At 35.0% G+C, this 15,039-nt stretch overlaps 1 protein-coding gene across 3 annotated transcripts in view; it reads right to left on the bottom strand.

Annotated features, from left to right (window-relative positions):
• The window catches only part of LOC105451612 (elongation of very long chain fatty acids protein AAEL008004), a 70,944-nt gene that overhangs the window by 8,299 nt on the left and 47,606 nt on the right, over positions 1-15,039 (bottom strand). The window contains exon 1 of one of the 3 annotated variants that reach the window (XM_011692180.1): positions 12,491-12,881. The exons of the other annotated variants lie outside the window; for them this stretch is intronic. The gene's annotated coding sequence lies outside the window, so the exon portion shown is untranslated. Of the gene's footprint in view, positions 1-12,490; positions 12,882-15,039 lie in introns of those variants that run through there. 3 annotated transcript variants of the gene reach the window in all.

Here is a 15,039-nt window from a genome sequence, read left to right as displayed (position 1 = left end):
AATGGGTTAACCGCAAAAGTCTTAATCCTTTTATTGTGCCGCTAAGTAAAACATGTATTTCACAATATGAAATATTTCACTTTTACACTCATTGTCAGATTAAGTCAGTGTAACAGCTGCTTTAATGTGCAGAGTGAACGCATTAGAATACGTCCATCAAATTCGCTATTATAGACTTTGCAGAGAGACACCGCAAAACATTTTTCAATTTTATTTACATATTTAACTACCGATTAATCGGCGATACATCTTGCATCTGTTATTTTTATTTTTAGAAAAAATCCCATTAAAAATATATTTAATTTATTTTATTACAATTTAATTCGTTTCTTTTTCTTTTTTTATTTGTTTAGTATACCTTTATATACATTTACTCCACGTTATAGAATTTTTTAGTCCATACAATCATTCCACACAATCGTTTGTTATCGAAAGCAGCATGTGGGGTATACCGTATCATCGGTGAATGATAGACCGTGGATACTTCTACGATCGCATTATCCCTACAATCGTCATTATACGATGCAACGGGTTTAATAATGCTGTTCCCCCGCGATTAAATCGGACTTCCGTGAGCGCCGACACACTTTCGTACTTGCAGCCCGGCGTGCGTTCGGCTCCTTCTTGATTATTGACGCTGTTAGTACCATTATCCGCCTCGGATAACAGAGAACCGCGGGGGCACTTTGAACACGTATACGACTTTCCACAGCGCGCGGCGAAATCAAGTGGAAGCACTGCCGATGCGAGCGGCGACTAACTGCACACGCCGGACTTTTCACTGGGAGAGTGAGAGCGCGGTGGCCGAAAAAGAAAAAAAGAAAAGACCGGTGTGATTACCGTAGTGGTTCGACTACGACTAACTAGCAGCCACCTTGATTAAGCATGATACCACTACGCACGAGCGATCTCCTTTGGAGGAGACCTATCCCTCGAATATCTCTGTACGCAATGAATTTTCAGACGGAGATGGTGAAATACGCCGTCTCTCGAATTTTCTTTCTCTCAGTCTCTAGCCGCGGCATTTTTTTCCACCGTCCAATTACTCGTAAAATATGCAAAGCGTCTGGAAAACTCTGTGGTACACATTTCTTTTATTATAATACTTTACACCGTTTCTGAGAACAATCATTCGTATTTACGTTTTTCGCTAAAAAAAACTTGCTTGTTTCTTGCTGATTAAAACCTCTTTTTGAATTTCGACTTATTGTTAGCATAATTATTAAAAAATTACCGTAAATAATTAAACTAATGTGAAATAATTATAATTAAATTAATAATAAATATAATTAAAAATAAGTAAAGAGAGAAATGTGTTTTCAAATGTGTTTTGAACAGATGTTCTTTTCTAAAATTCTTTCTTACCAATGTTCCTAAAAGTCTATATTTGACTTTTTACGCGGTTGAGCAAAGAGTACATTTTCCTACAATTTCTTCGTTTAATAATGAAAAATGAATCGCGCGTACAGAGCGACTCAAATTGTTGTGTTTTAACGTCACAATCCACGATTATCGCATTATCGCATTCTTAATCTTCTTAATATGTAGGTCTTGAAAATCATATAAAATTTTTTTAATATCGTATAAATTTTCTTCATAATTGTATATGCGCACGTATACGATCTTTTACAAACATCTTCATTTCATTAGCAGCGCACTTTTCATATAATCTTGTAAATCTCGCGGTATATATTTTTGTGCGCTTTGAGCGTGATGAGTTAACTATCATATCAGGCATAAGCATCTCTTCGTGTTGTCCATTGTAAAAATTCAATGCGTAATTAGCAACAAGTAAATTCTACAATGTAATGTCATATCTTGATTTAATTGTAAATTAATCCAAAAAATTGAATAGAATGTAATGTCATATCTTGATCTAAATTGATCTAATTATTGCTGTCGAATTAAAATAGGCGCATGAGTCATCGATTAACGCAAATCTTCGTGCGACAACGCGATTTTTTCATGAGTGTCGCTCGCTCTTATTATCCGAAGGTACTGGAATCGCGACTTATGAAAATCGCGAAATCGTAAAATTTCGCCTCGTTTCTATGTCGTAAAACTGAACATTACATCAATTGTATAATGGCTCCCGGGAGATCGGCCGGTGCAACGTCGTTAAAGTTCTTACGTAATGTACACTTCATTTTAGGACATAGATAACCGGTTTTAATGGTATCATCAGACCTTACATGTTTCAACAATTTAACTTACTCTTTTTCACAGCTGTCATACTCATCCAACTTAATTCTCTTTCTCTTTTTCTCTCTCTATCCTCCCCTTTCTCTCTCTCTTTCTCTCTCTCGTCTCATAATTCATTAACTGCGATATTTACCTGCAAATTGTGAATTCTCAGAAATATTTTCTCCTAAAATCGCTTCACCCAAACGATCTAACATAAAAAATGATATAACATGTATTGTATGTAATAACATACTAACATAAAAAATGATAAAATGATGTACTTATGTGATAATTGATTACATACGAACTGAAGCTACGAAAAAAGCTACGTTATTTCTGTTATTATATTTGCGTTACAACTGAATTAGAAATTGTATTTGATTGACGCAGAAACCATTCTATGAAAACACATATTTATTTTATTTTAGTTTTATCTAGCTCTTACATTTAATCTCTCTTCTATTATCACCCTAAATTTAAATAATTTATCTAATTTCTAATTTTTCTAATTTTTATCATAAATGTAAATAATTTCACTAGTTTATTTTTTCGAATAATGCATATCAAACTATAATATACACCTGCCCGGTCGTAAAGAGCAAAGATAAACGTCTGATTTGATTCCACTCTAAACAACTGACAATTATTTTTCGCATACGCGAAAAGGGTACGCGCCGTTTTGCAATGTACATACATTTTAGACATCCCTCTATTATCGCTATCTCGCATAGCACTCCGTTGACGCATAAATTATCGTCTCTCGTCAAGTTTTACATAATATTAACCGCTAAACGCTCTGCTCCTCCGCCGAAGGTACCCTTTGTCTTCCAACGGTACACGACCTACTCCGCAGAAACCAACAATTGCTTCAGGACCATGCAAATGACCGCCAATAAATTCACCTTGCGAAACCGCCGTCGCCGTCGTCGCGGCGATTTGTCCTTTTAACGGCAATTGCGACGTACCATCCACTCGTTTTAGAGTATCCGTGTGCGTGTATCGGGGGTACACGCGCGTCCGTCGCACATGCGGCTCCCAACACCGGCGTTGTCGACGTCGCGTGCATCACACACGCACGTACCTATCGCTCATCAAAGGTCCGTAATGTCCGACTGCAGTTTCACCTCCTATTGCGACACGTATTTCCTCCGCTGTTTCGCTTTTCCCGCGTATTGCCGGCACTCTCGTTCCGATTTTTATCTCTCTCCCTCTCCCTCTCTCTCTCTCTCTCCTCTCTCCTCTCTCTCTCTCTCTCTCTCTCTCTCTCTCTCTCTCTCTGCACCATTTTGTTCACTGTATATTTTACGAATAGTACATACGGAGAGAATTTTAGTTTAAAATTTACCCTGTAAATCACGTTAATTGTAGGACTACATGATATTTTGACGAATTTTATATGATTTTTATTATTTTTTTCAATATACATATACTACACAAATTTATTGTAGTGCATAGTACAATTTATTGTAGTGTACAGTAAAATTTGTCGAAATACCATGCTGTCCCACGATTAACAAAATTTTCAGGGTAAATTTTTAAAGAATTCTCTCCGTGATACAAATGCATTGCTCGCCTTTTTTCCCTTCCGTTTTTTCCCTTGCTGTCGCGATTCATTAATTCTCATGTGATTTGAATAATTGAACGTTACACGTTCTGGGATTATACCGTCATCGTATCTCTCGGCATTCGTCGCTTATTACGTCCGTGATGACAGGCAAATTAGAGTTGGGACACATCATATATTATGTTATCATCGTAATCTCATTGCAATGCAAATTATATGTGGAATCTATCTGACGGTCAATGAATGACTCTGAGAAATTAATTATCTCTCAAAAATTCCTCACCGAAATGCTGCTGCCAAATTTAAAAGTATATGTCAAGAATAGAGCTATATATATACTTTTCTTCAACAATTTTAATGAAACAGGTTTAAAAATAAATGATTGCAGAAGACTCTTCTTGCTTCTGTTGATCTTTCCTAAACGATACTCTTTCTGCAATATTTGTTCTTTGTGCGTACACAAGCGTACAAGTCGATTCATCAATAAGAATCGGCTTCTATGAATATTCAGGTGGAAAATTGTATCAATGCACAAATTATGAATAAATTATACGAGCCGCGGTATCAATGATCAATTATGCGTTCATGGTCTTTTAATAGCGGATCGTGTTACTAACGTTCACAGTCATTGACGACAGGTTGTCTTATATTGAATACACATATGAGTGTCTATATGTTTATGCACTGTTACGTGCAATATTATTAAGTGTAGCACAATTCAGTGCAGTATAAACTGATTACGCAAATAAGATTAATGTCACACTACTTAAAAAATTTCGAACAAGAATTTTCAGAATCGCCCGAAAAAGAAATCACAAGTCACAACGTGAGAAGAAGTTATAAAGACTAAATAAGAAAAATTGATTAATTTTTTTTAAATTAATTTTCTTAAAGTCTAAAAAATTTCAAGTTAAGCTGAAATCCTGACGGCGCAGAATTAAATTTGTTAAAGTAATTTTATTTTACTTCGATGACAAAAGCATTGGCTGGCATATTTAAAAAAAAAATCATTCCTTTCGTTTAACTCGTCAAACACATAACATTATTGCAATAATAATGTTGTGCGATAATTAAATAAACGTTGTAACAATAAACATGGAACTACTGCAGCTTAACGCAGAATGAAGGAAAAGTATAGGGGAACGAAAGTTTCAATTTCGTCAACTTCAATTTCTAATAATTCTCCATTGCAGACAAGAAATGCACGTTAGAATATGCGAATGTGTGTCACTAGGAGCTTTACCGGCTCCTCTTCCTGTCCGGTGCGTTTCTATGCCACGTCGATCCGGAGGGCTTGAATACCGGTTCGCCAAGTAAGTCATGCACCTTTCGCTCATAGAACGCGTTTGCTCTGTCTACCGCGACGCGACGCGACACGACGCGAGTTTACTGACCAGCGATGTTGTACTCAGGGACGGCGGACGGCATGGAATCCACTTGCGACAGCAGGAAATCGCGCAATATTCATCTCTCGATAATGATCGCACGCGCGATCTCCATCTTAATAACTATCATCTGATTGCACGTATACATATACAGTACATACCTCTTTGAGATAGTGACGATAACAAAGCAGAGAAAAGAGCCTCGCTTTTGCATTTTGCAGTATCATACCATAAGCGTTGCTAAGTAACGCTTGAGTAATTCACGATCGACAAGTCAACGGGCGCGATAAAAAATGCGCCACCGTCCATTGCTTGGCGCGAGGCTGTACAAATTAATTTAAATGCACGATTATTTTATCTTGATTTCTACTTAAGATATCAAATGCTAATTATTCAATCAGTGTAATTAAATGTACGTTAATTCCAGTTTGTCTAACTAGTATTTCTAAAGCGCATATTCCGAGCGCAATTAAGAAGTTAAGAATAAGTCGTAGACCTTTTATTACACGCAGACTATTATTAGCTTAAGGTAATCTTAGAATAAAGATTTGTCTCTTTTTCTCTCTTTCTCTCACTCTCTTGCTTTCGCTCTCATATCTAAATTCTACATGACCTTTTTCAAGAGTTTTCCATGTACTTAAGACCGTTTACTTCATGCAAACTCTTTCGACAGCATCTCATTGTGCCGCTCATTTTTAACGTTTTATTAATAGCCCTCCCTCCCTTTCTCTCTCTCTCTCTCTCTCTCTCTCTCTCTCTCTCTCTCTCTCTTTCTTTCTGTACATACTAACGTCTTTTGATAGGTGCTTAAACGCACGATTTCATCGCCACTTACACAGCAGCACCTCGCTGTGGAAATGGCAGTGCGTATATGGCAGTATTGCGTTATGCTGTAATTCACGGCCGTAAAATCGGCCATTGTCAATTTTGACGAATACGCATCGTCACGCTGCAACAATTCATCTCGAGGGGAGATTATTAAACTGAGATCAAAAAATTATCAAATGATTTATCGTTAATTGCCAGTTCTCATTGTGCAATATCGTTCCCAAGGTTTACGAGACGCTTAAAACGAAACGGCATTTATCCTGGCACTGTAATTGGCCTTTAATGATCAACGAAAGAAACACAACTTAAAACAAAAAAAAAGTCTATCGAAAATTATTGAGAACTTCGGCATTGCAATCTGGGAAAAACTCGTTTCGGATAATTGCCGTTGTCATACACACGCAAAAATCATATCGATACCGACCCTGTTTTCGTGACAGCGCAATTACCAAATTATAGAGTCGCAATATCTTTCGACTGCGGAAACAGAGTGAATAGAAAGGCGCAATAGTTCACACGTTGCAATTTTATGACAGAGGAAAGACATAACGAATGGCACTATCTGCAATACACCGTGAAAAAAAAACCGAAGATAAAACCGGTTGATCGTAAAAATGGTGAATGGAGGAGGACTTGACACAGCCAGTATAATAAATGTCAAAAAATAATTGATTATACAATTGTACACTTCAAAATTAATACGATCCCGATAATATATGTACGTGTATACAATAGTTTAATTAATTTACGCGAGAAAAAAAGCTAAGATTGTTCCCATAAACGTTATGGCTAAGTGAACTTTAACTAATTTTCCATCCCTGGAATGTTCAATCGACCTGATACAAGAGCTAACGGCGATAATTTACATATTCAACTAATGCAGGCAATGTCAAGTAGCTGTTCCTGGTAAATGGAAAAACGATGGAGAAATTGGTTGCACAACGAAGTCGTATTCGCAAAGTTGCAGTTGCGTTCACCGTTTTAGTCGTTCTTGTTCGAAATCTTGTTCGCGCCATTTTCCAGTGTGCCGATTATCTGAGATCTCGGATAGTAAAGAAATTATTTTGTTAAAATAGAGACAGAGTTTCTATTAAAAATATATTCCTTATTTCTATTAAATATCAACACAAATAAGGAATATATTTTCTTTTATAAATTTGATAATTTATACAAATTTAGGAACTTTTCAAGGCGTCTTTATTTTAGAGATAAATTATAGTTATGCAAGAACTAAGTCATAAAACTAAGTTAAAGTCTTATTCGATAAAATAGTACGCAACAACGAAATATAGGATAAAATTCCGATTTATTTAACCCCGTTATTTAACCCCCGCTTCTCATGAATAAATTAAAATACATTACAAAATAAAAATGCATCGAGACATTAACATATTTCAAATATATTGTACATCAAATACATATATTATAATGCCGAAAACTATTACTTAAATATCATATCTTAAGTAAATATGTATATTTGCTCCGGTATAAATTCCAAATTTGCAATAATTTCTGCATTATTTTAAATTCAGTCACACTGTTCTACGCAATTACGTTTCATGTAATTTTTCACAAATGTTTATACATTACGTAAATGGAAAGAATTATTTTGGATATTATTTTATATATTATTAAAAGAAAATATTTGAAGTATCATTTTCATTAACAATTACCGGATATTACCAAAGGATTATTCATGTGTTATTCGCAAACAGTAGCTTCTTAGAACTCTGATGCAATCCGATGATTTTTAATTATTTAAATATCATTCCGTCCGCCGGCCACGTAATCGCGAGACCTTCTACTCGAGCATAATACGCGTTGTCATCAATTAATTCTCTTCGATTTAAATATTTCCAAATTACGCAATTTTTTTATAATTCATTTTACAGAACGGCTGCGGCTTTTATATGAGGCTCTTTTACAGGCTTATGAGAAATAATTTTACGCATGATATATCCGAAAAAAATCAATCCTTAATTCGAATTTCCAAGTATACGACGAACCGCTGCGTTTTACTTAATGCGAATAACTTGCGCGCAGCTCCGGCGATCTCGCGATATCAACCTTGCGACCGCGTACTTTCAGGATCACTTATGCTGTCTTACCAGTTAAGTCGACCAACGTAACAACATGTCATTGGTTTCCTGCTACGCTTTCTTCCCGTCGGCCATTTCACCGTCAATATATATATATATATATATATACATATATATTGTATATACATATACACACATATACATATATGTATATACTATCGTACGAAAGTTCACGTGCAATAGAGCAAATGGGTATTCGCGACATTCATGCATGCAATCGCGTGCGTGCCACACGTGCGGGGGACAGAAGCATCCGTCTGTGCGCGCGGCTAGACGTACCGTTATCGGGGATCGTCACTGACAATGAAACGCACCTGCGACCTCCCATATATGTATACATAGAGATACATATATGATAATTCACATTCTTACAATTGTACAACATCGTGGAATATAATATTTACATGATAATTCATATTTGCTTTAGAATTGCATTGTACAAAGTCAAGGAGAAGTAGTCGAATCTCTATACAAATTGACTTAATAGTTGGAAATTTTTACCTCCGTGTGATTGAAACCACCGTGAGGAGCAGAAAATTCTTTTTCGCAAAAATCGTGACAATAACAAGGAATAATATACAATTTTATACGGCAGAGATAAATTAACTGGTTAGCTTGCGGCTAACTTTAACCTCGGAGAAATTTATTGTCTGCAAGCAATTCTTTCACCGCGTCAATAATCAATATAATATTAAATCTGTTATCAGGAATGATAACGCGGTTGTACATTCGTCCTTTCTTTATTTGTATTAGTTTCAAAATTTTTACAAGATTGTAAAACAAATGTCAAATATTTGTCGTCTAATTTATTAATTGGTTTCTATTGTAAAGAAACTTCTATCTTTTTTTTTATCGAAAATAAAAAACCGGCGAGACGTACGTGAATATTTAATCACATCTAAAAGGTTTTTCTTATTGGCAAACTATTAAAGTGGTTTTATCGCTCAATGCCAACTCGATAGTGTGACGTTGTCATATAATCGCGTACGTACAGTCTATGCAAAATGTTTTTATTGAATTAATTAGTCATATGGAGAGACTAACCTTTGACTGGGACTCGCGCGACAAAACCACTTTAATTATTGATAACAATAAAAACCTAACAAGATTCCCCGAATTAAAAATACAATAAGTAAGTAAGTCAATTTTCTCCTTTTTTTACACCGATTTAAATTTGAGGACATGATACAGCCCTTCAACTGCACGGACAGCTATTGGAGATATTTATAACTGCTTCCTCACTCACTAGATGTGGAAGAACACACGCATTAAGAAATTAAGAGCGAGAGTTAAATGTAACTATTGTAAATTGTCACTGAAGATGGCTAAAAAAGATAGTCAAAACGTTTGACTTTTAGAATAAATTTTATGTAAATTAAATACTGCGTACCAATAACCACGCCGATTCCCATCTACCTTACTTACTTATTGTATTTTTAATTATTGATATTTTCACCTAATGGCGTCTTATTATTTTCACTGTTTTTTTTATCCAACACGGAAATTAAAAAAGGATTTATTCATTTTCTTTCTTCACGTGATAATTACGTAAATAAAAATGGCACATATGTTCCTAAATCTACTACAAGTAAATTTTTCCGCATTAATTTGTTTTTTTTCCAAGAAGCGATTCTTACTCGACATGGACTCTTCACGAAAGTAAAAGTGACCGCGATTACACATGCCAGCTTTATGGGTTCTACACTGTGTAACAATTAGTACAAACAGAAGTGTGAAATGTGAAATCCGAACGAAGCAAAGCAGCTTGCGTAGCCGAGATTCGACGATAACACAGAATGAGAAGAAACGGCAAAAAGCAATTGTCCCTTTAATCCCATCTCGATTATTTGATACAAAAATAAACTTGTGTTACGCAATAAACTGCAAAACTTTTTACGAAAGGGAAACAAAATGATTTTCTCTGATCACAATTCCGTGTTATAAGTTCAGAGGCAGATAAGAGCAGTAGAAGAGTTATATAGTAAGTCTGACAGTCAATTGTTTGCGCCACAAAACACGTCATGAAATAAGCAGCGTAACAATAATTTATTAACTGGAAAAAATTGACTGCTTATTCACGGATCACCAGTAATAAGTTACGGAGTGAAAGAGAAACAAATTCAATAGCATCGTAATGGTATCATTATTCGTAACATACTACTACATCTACGATCAGTGCAGATTACTTCCGTGAATTATGTCTTATATCCATTGCCACTAATCGCGCTTTCGCGACGAGCGCGGATTTTACGCGGAAAGAAAAAAGAAAAACGGCGACATAATTATTGGTGAAAAAAAAATCAATTATTATTATTTATTATTATTTTCCAAAATAAATAACGACGATGGCGATCTTTTATAAATTCCCGTCCTTTCTTTCTCTCGATCCGTTTCATTCTCGGAGAAGAGAGTTTGTAAGAGTAATACATTTTAATATCGGAGTTGCAGCGCGGATCGAGGCACTGGCGTAATGTGAAACATTTTGTTTTCTTTAGTACTTTCACTAGCAGCTGCGTAAGAAGATATTTGCATTCCGTACCCACAAAAACCGCTACATTCAAATAACTATAATGATATTGTTTTAGTCGATTTCCGCGAGAAATTGAAGTTAGACCTAAAAAGTTTGTAGCAAACACGTTAAAAACGGGACTATTTTAGCTGAATTTCCGTTCACGCCAAGTGAATTATTTTTATAGCAAGAAGATTAATGAAATACGCGCGCGGCATTGAATTTTTATAATAGTACAATAAATAAAAATGTTCATTCTTTTTGTTTACCAGCACTTTATTGTGCTTTTTTTTTACTAAATACAGGAATGATAAATGTTTTTTCTCTTCTCCGTCAATGGCCGTCCACTCCGTTGAGAAACGATACAGTTAACCTTCCACGTGGAGACTTCGACAAAAAGATAAGATTACCAAATACGAAATTAATTTGGAAAAAAGGTGAAACTGGATACAGGAATACGAAGCACTGCAGGTGTTTAACGCACCCGGCAGGTTTCGTTCAAAAAATTTTATAATGATATAACACTCGGTGCACGTTTGTCCCGCTCGAATCATCAAACCAAGCTTATTTTGTAAAATGTAAATGTAACGGTGTGCTGTATATGTTAAATCGTCAGTAATCATATTAAAGAATGTCGGCGACTGACACAGCATAAATAAAAAGGTTAATATAGTTGGTGACCATTCCAACAGTCAAGGTAAATAAAAATTCTTTTTTTTATTTTTTAAATCTAGTTTCAATTTTTTTATGTATTTTAACGGAATTATTATTAATTGCAGTGAAATTTATTGCTTTTTTATTCGTCGTAAATTATGTATATAAATGTATATATATATATATATTTATTTATACATATTTAAAAAATTAAGTGTGTCAAAGGCTTTTAAGAATAAAGATTCAAATAGTAAGGACAAGCGTTATTAAGCCAACGCAGGATGACTTTGCTCATGTATTTATAATCTTAATATTATTCAAAATACACAAAAGATATACATAAAAGATTAATTTACTAAGAACTAGGATCGAAACATCAGAGTTCTTAGTAAATTAATGTATATCTTTTGTGTATATTTTGAATAATATTAAGATTATAAATATATGAGTAAAATCATCCTGCGTTGGCTCATTAACGCTTGTCCTTACTATTTGAATATTTATACATATATTTATTCATATATATACATATTTATATATATATTCATATAATTATATATCTATGTACGTTAATGTATATGTGGTAAAAGTTAAGAAAGAGAAATTGCTCTCTGATAACGAATTCCTTTCGTTTATTTTATTATTTCATTTTTAGAAAGAAAGTTTGATACAAATACTACTACCAAACAAGTATTTTTTCTTGCGTTCACTAATAAACGTTTTCTCCGCATCTTTTTTTCTTTCTTCATATTAACTTACATTTACACGCGCATGTGCAAGTGCATGTACAAATTTTTCGCGAATGTCAATGCCTACATCTTTGCAGATAGTAATCGTAGCATGACTTACAGAGGAAGTGAAATCCCTGTCGTAATCGCGAAGCTCGTTAAATCTGTATCAAACAAAATCGGGAAAACTATTTTCATTTCTCTTAATGATGCGCAAGTGCCGCCGCGGTGCTCGCAAAACTGCAGGCGCGGGGAGCTAAGAATTCTCGCGCGTTATATGAAACCCCATTTCACTTTCATTCAGGAAATATTAACTCGCAGTAGTAGTTAGCGTCAGTGGCTACTGGTGACGGCAAAAACTAACACGCGCCGTTGTTTTACGGAATATAATCGCCGATTCCCGTATTGAATTATTTCGCAGACTGCATCTGAAGGTAAATCGGGGAATCTGCAAGAACGGAGCACGGCAGCGTTCCGTGTCTTTCTTTTCTGCAAAAGTAACGGTTCTGCACGGGAATCGCTGCGGCGCGGAGGCTCACCTTTTGAATTTAACTCACGGGATCACGTGACAATAGGATTCACTAGTTCATCCTAGGTCAATTCGCGCCGTCCACTCGCGCGAACTCACGCGAGATCCTGGGATTGTGGTTGTCTTCTCTCTTCTTGCAAGAAGATCGCGCGAGACGCACAGGAAGATTACGACGCGCGGCACGATTCGATTTTCGTATTGGCGACAATCTCCGTTTCGCGGATGGGACGACGTAAAGAAAGAAAGAAGCGTTGTGAAAAAAGAAAGGAACCGGACCCGTCACCGATCTCCACACTGGCCGATATATGTATACTCGAGAGGGTATTTTCGCCGATCCACCTGCGAGATGACTTTCGATCTCGCAGTGATCGTTCTCACGTGATCCAATGCTCCCAAAGAACTGAACGACCGCGATCGCGATCGTTTGGAGTATGTCCGAAGTGCTTCCCACTTTCGGGGTCGAACAAGTGCAAGAAGTGGGGTACTAAAACATTAGAATACCGCTGTTGCAATCACGGCGTTGGTGGGGTCTCCTTCGGAATGACCAAGGGGAACTGCATCGGTCCAGGTTCTTCCTCTCCTCCCTTCTTCGCGAGCCAATGACAGCTGCTGTTGCGTCACTCAAGAATTAAGAAAGTTGTATAATGCAATTCGCACGATTATCCCCAGATGGTCTTATCCAGTTCATGTGTGCACCCCTTCGCGGCACGATTACGTTTACGTTATATCCTTCTGTAAACGGAAAAGAGAAAATGAGAGAGAAACACTCTTCTATAATCTGGTATCTCTCTGGAGTATCTCTCTCTCTCTCTCTCTCTCTCCCTCTCCCATCAAGAAATTTACAATTTTGTTTTTAATTTGCAGATCTTGGAATTTAAAATCCAAAAGATTTATGACATTAAATTATAGAGTATACTTTGATATGAATTTTAGTAAAATTGCTACTTCATAGCTCTAATTTAAAATTTTTCAAATTCAATTTTGTCAAACTTATTAAAATCTTTTATCTTTAAAATATCAAATTATTTTAAAAATCAGAGAATGTGATTTGCGAATATATTTAATTACTTATTTTCTTAGGTGAAAAATTACATCTTTAATCATAAAAATTCAGTTAAATTTTTATTAATAAACAACTTTATAATTGCCACATACAAACAAGTCACATGCTTCTGCGTCTTTTTAACTTTTTACTATAATTGCACATTATATTAAAAATAATTCTGAAAATTTCAAATATGTCTTGCGCACCTTTGCTTCAGCAAGGGAAATTTTGTCTTCAAAGTATACAAAAACTTGTGCTTAGAGACGAAAAATTATAATCGTAAAATTATAACGTTTTTAAAAGAAAACTGAATTTTAAAGAGTACACACATTTTTTTCTAACAAGAAAACTCTGTTAAATTTTTCTTTTCCGCATACCTCATATTAATCGCCGCATCGATCGTGCATAATCGCGGAAATCAAAGTGCAATATTATATAATATAATGAGATTAAGAACCCTTATAATGCGATATATCAGAATGAGGAAAGTGAAAAAAGACCATTTCCGGAATATTGTACAACAGAAAATTTGCGGTTTGCATTTCTCTTAATCATAGCTAGCACATCCGAGAGAAAGACATAATTATAGCTTCGACTATGAGCATGCAACTATGTTGCCACCTAAGCCTGCCCATGTGAACACAATCGACCAGTATAATCGTAATCGGTGATTTTTTTACAATAGCATTGTAGATCGCTACGATAATTTTTTCTTTTTTTTTCTATTTTATATAAGTATTTTCTTAAGTATTCTTTGAAAAAATACGCACGTATAATAATATAAGTATACAATAACAGGAAACGCACATTATTTCTTTAGAAAAATAAAGATTAATTGAAAATGTTTTTTCCGCAATATCATAAATTTAAGTTCTGATTCGTGAGAATTTTATTCAATTAGCTATTTTTATTAATTCAGTTCATACAGCCGGCCCGTATCTTCGATCAAATTATATGCAGTGTACAATAACATTACACAAAGTTCATTTGGCTTTAGAAAGTTTTTTTAAAATTGTTGCTGCTTCAAAATCTGCCGATGCGAAATGTTTTTAATTAACAAGTAGCACAAGGTAAAAATAAGTCATGTAATGAGAAATACATTGTTGCATTAATGTTTACATAGATATGAAGCATTTCGTAATAACTAGTGCTTCCTTGGAAATTAGCTTTAGGAAATTGGAAAGTGAAAAGAGATTTCTATCATCACTAAACTATATGCTGCATCTGTGTGATCTGTCTGATCTTGATTGCAATTTGTAATGTGGCTTAGCAGTATATGATTAGTACAATGCACTTCCATACTGTTAGACATAAAAAACAAAAATCATCAAAAAATGAATATTAAAATTGAGAAATTCGCAATACTCTAATATATTAAATTCAAATATGATATACACATAATATATCATGTAATATTTATACGTCACAATGCATCAATCCGATCAATTATCTTATTATGTTGAAAATTGCGCGACAATCTGCGTTGTGAAAAATTATTTACAAATTTGCAGAAA

This window comes from Wasmannia auropunctata, unplaced genomic scaffold (assembly GCF_000956235.1).
Source record: "Wasmannia auropunctata unplaced genomic scaffold, wasmannia.A_1.0 LD336049.1, whole genome shotgun sequence".
Classification (NCBI taxonomy): Eukaryota; Metazoa; Arthropoda; class Insecta; order Hymenoptera; family Formicidae; genus Wasmannia; species Wasmannia auropunctata.
This window is presented reverse-complemented; position numbering and strand designations above follow the sequence as displayed.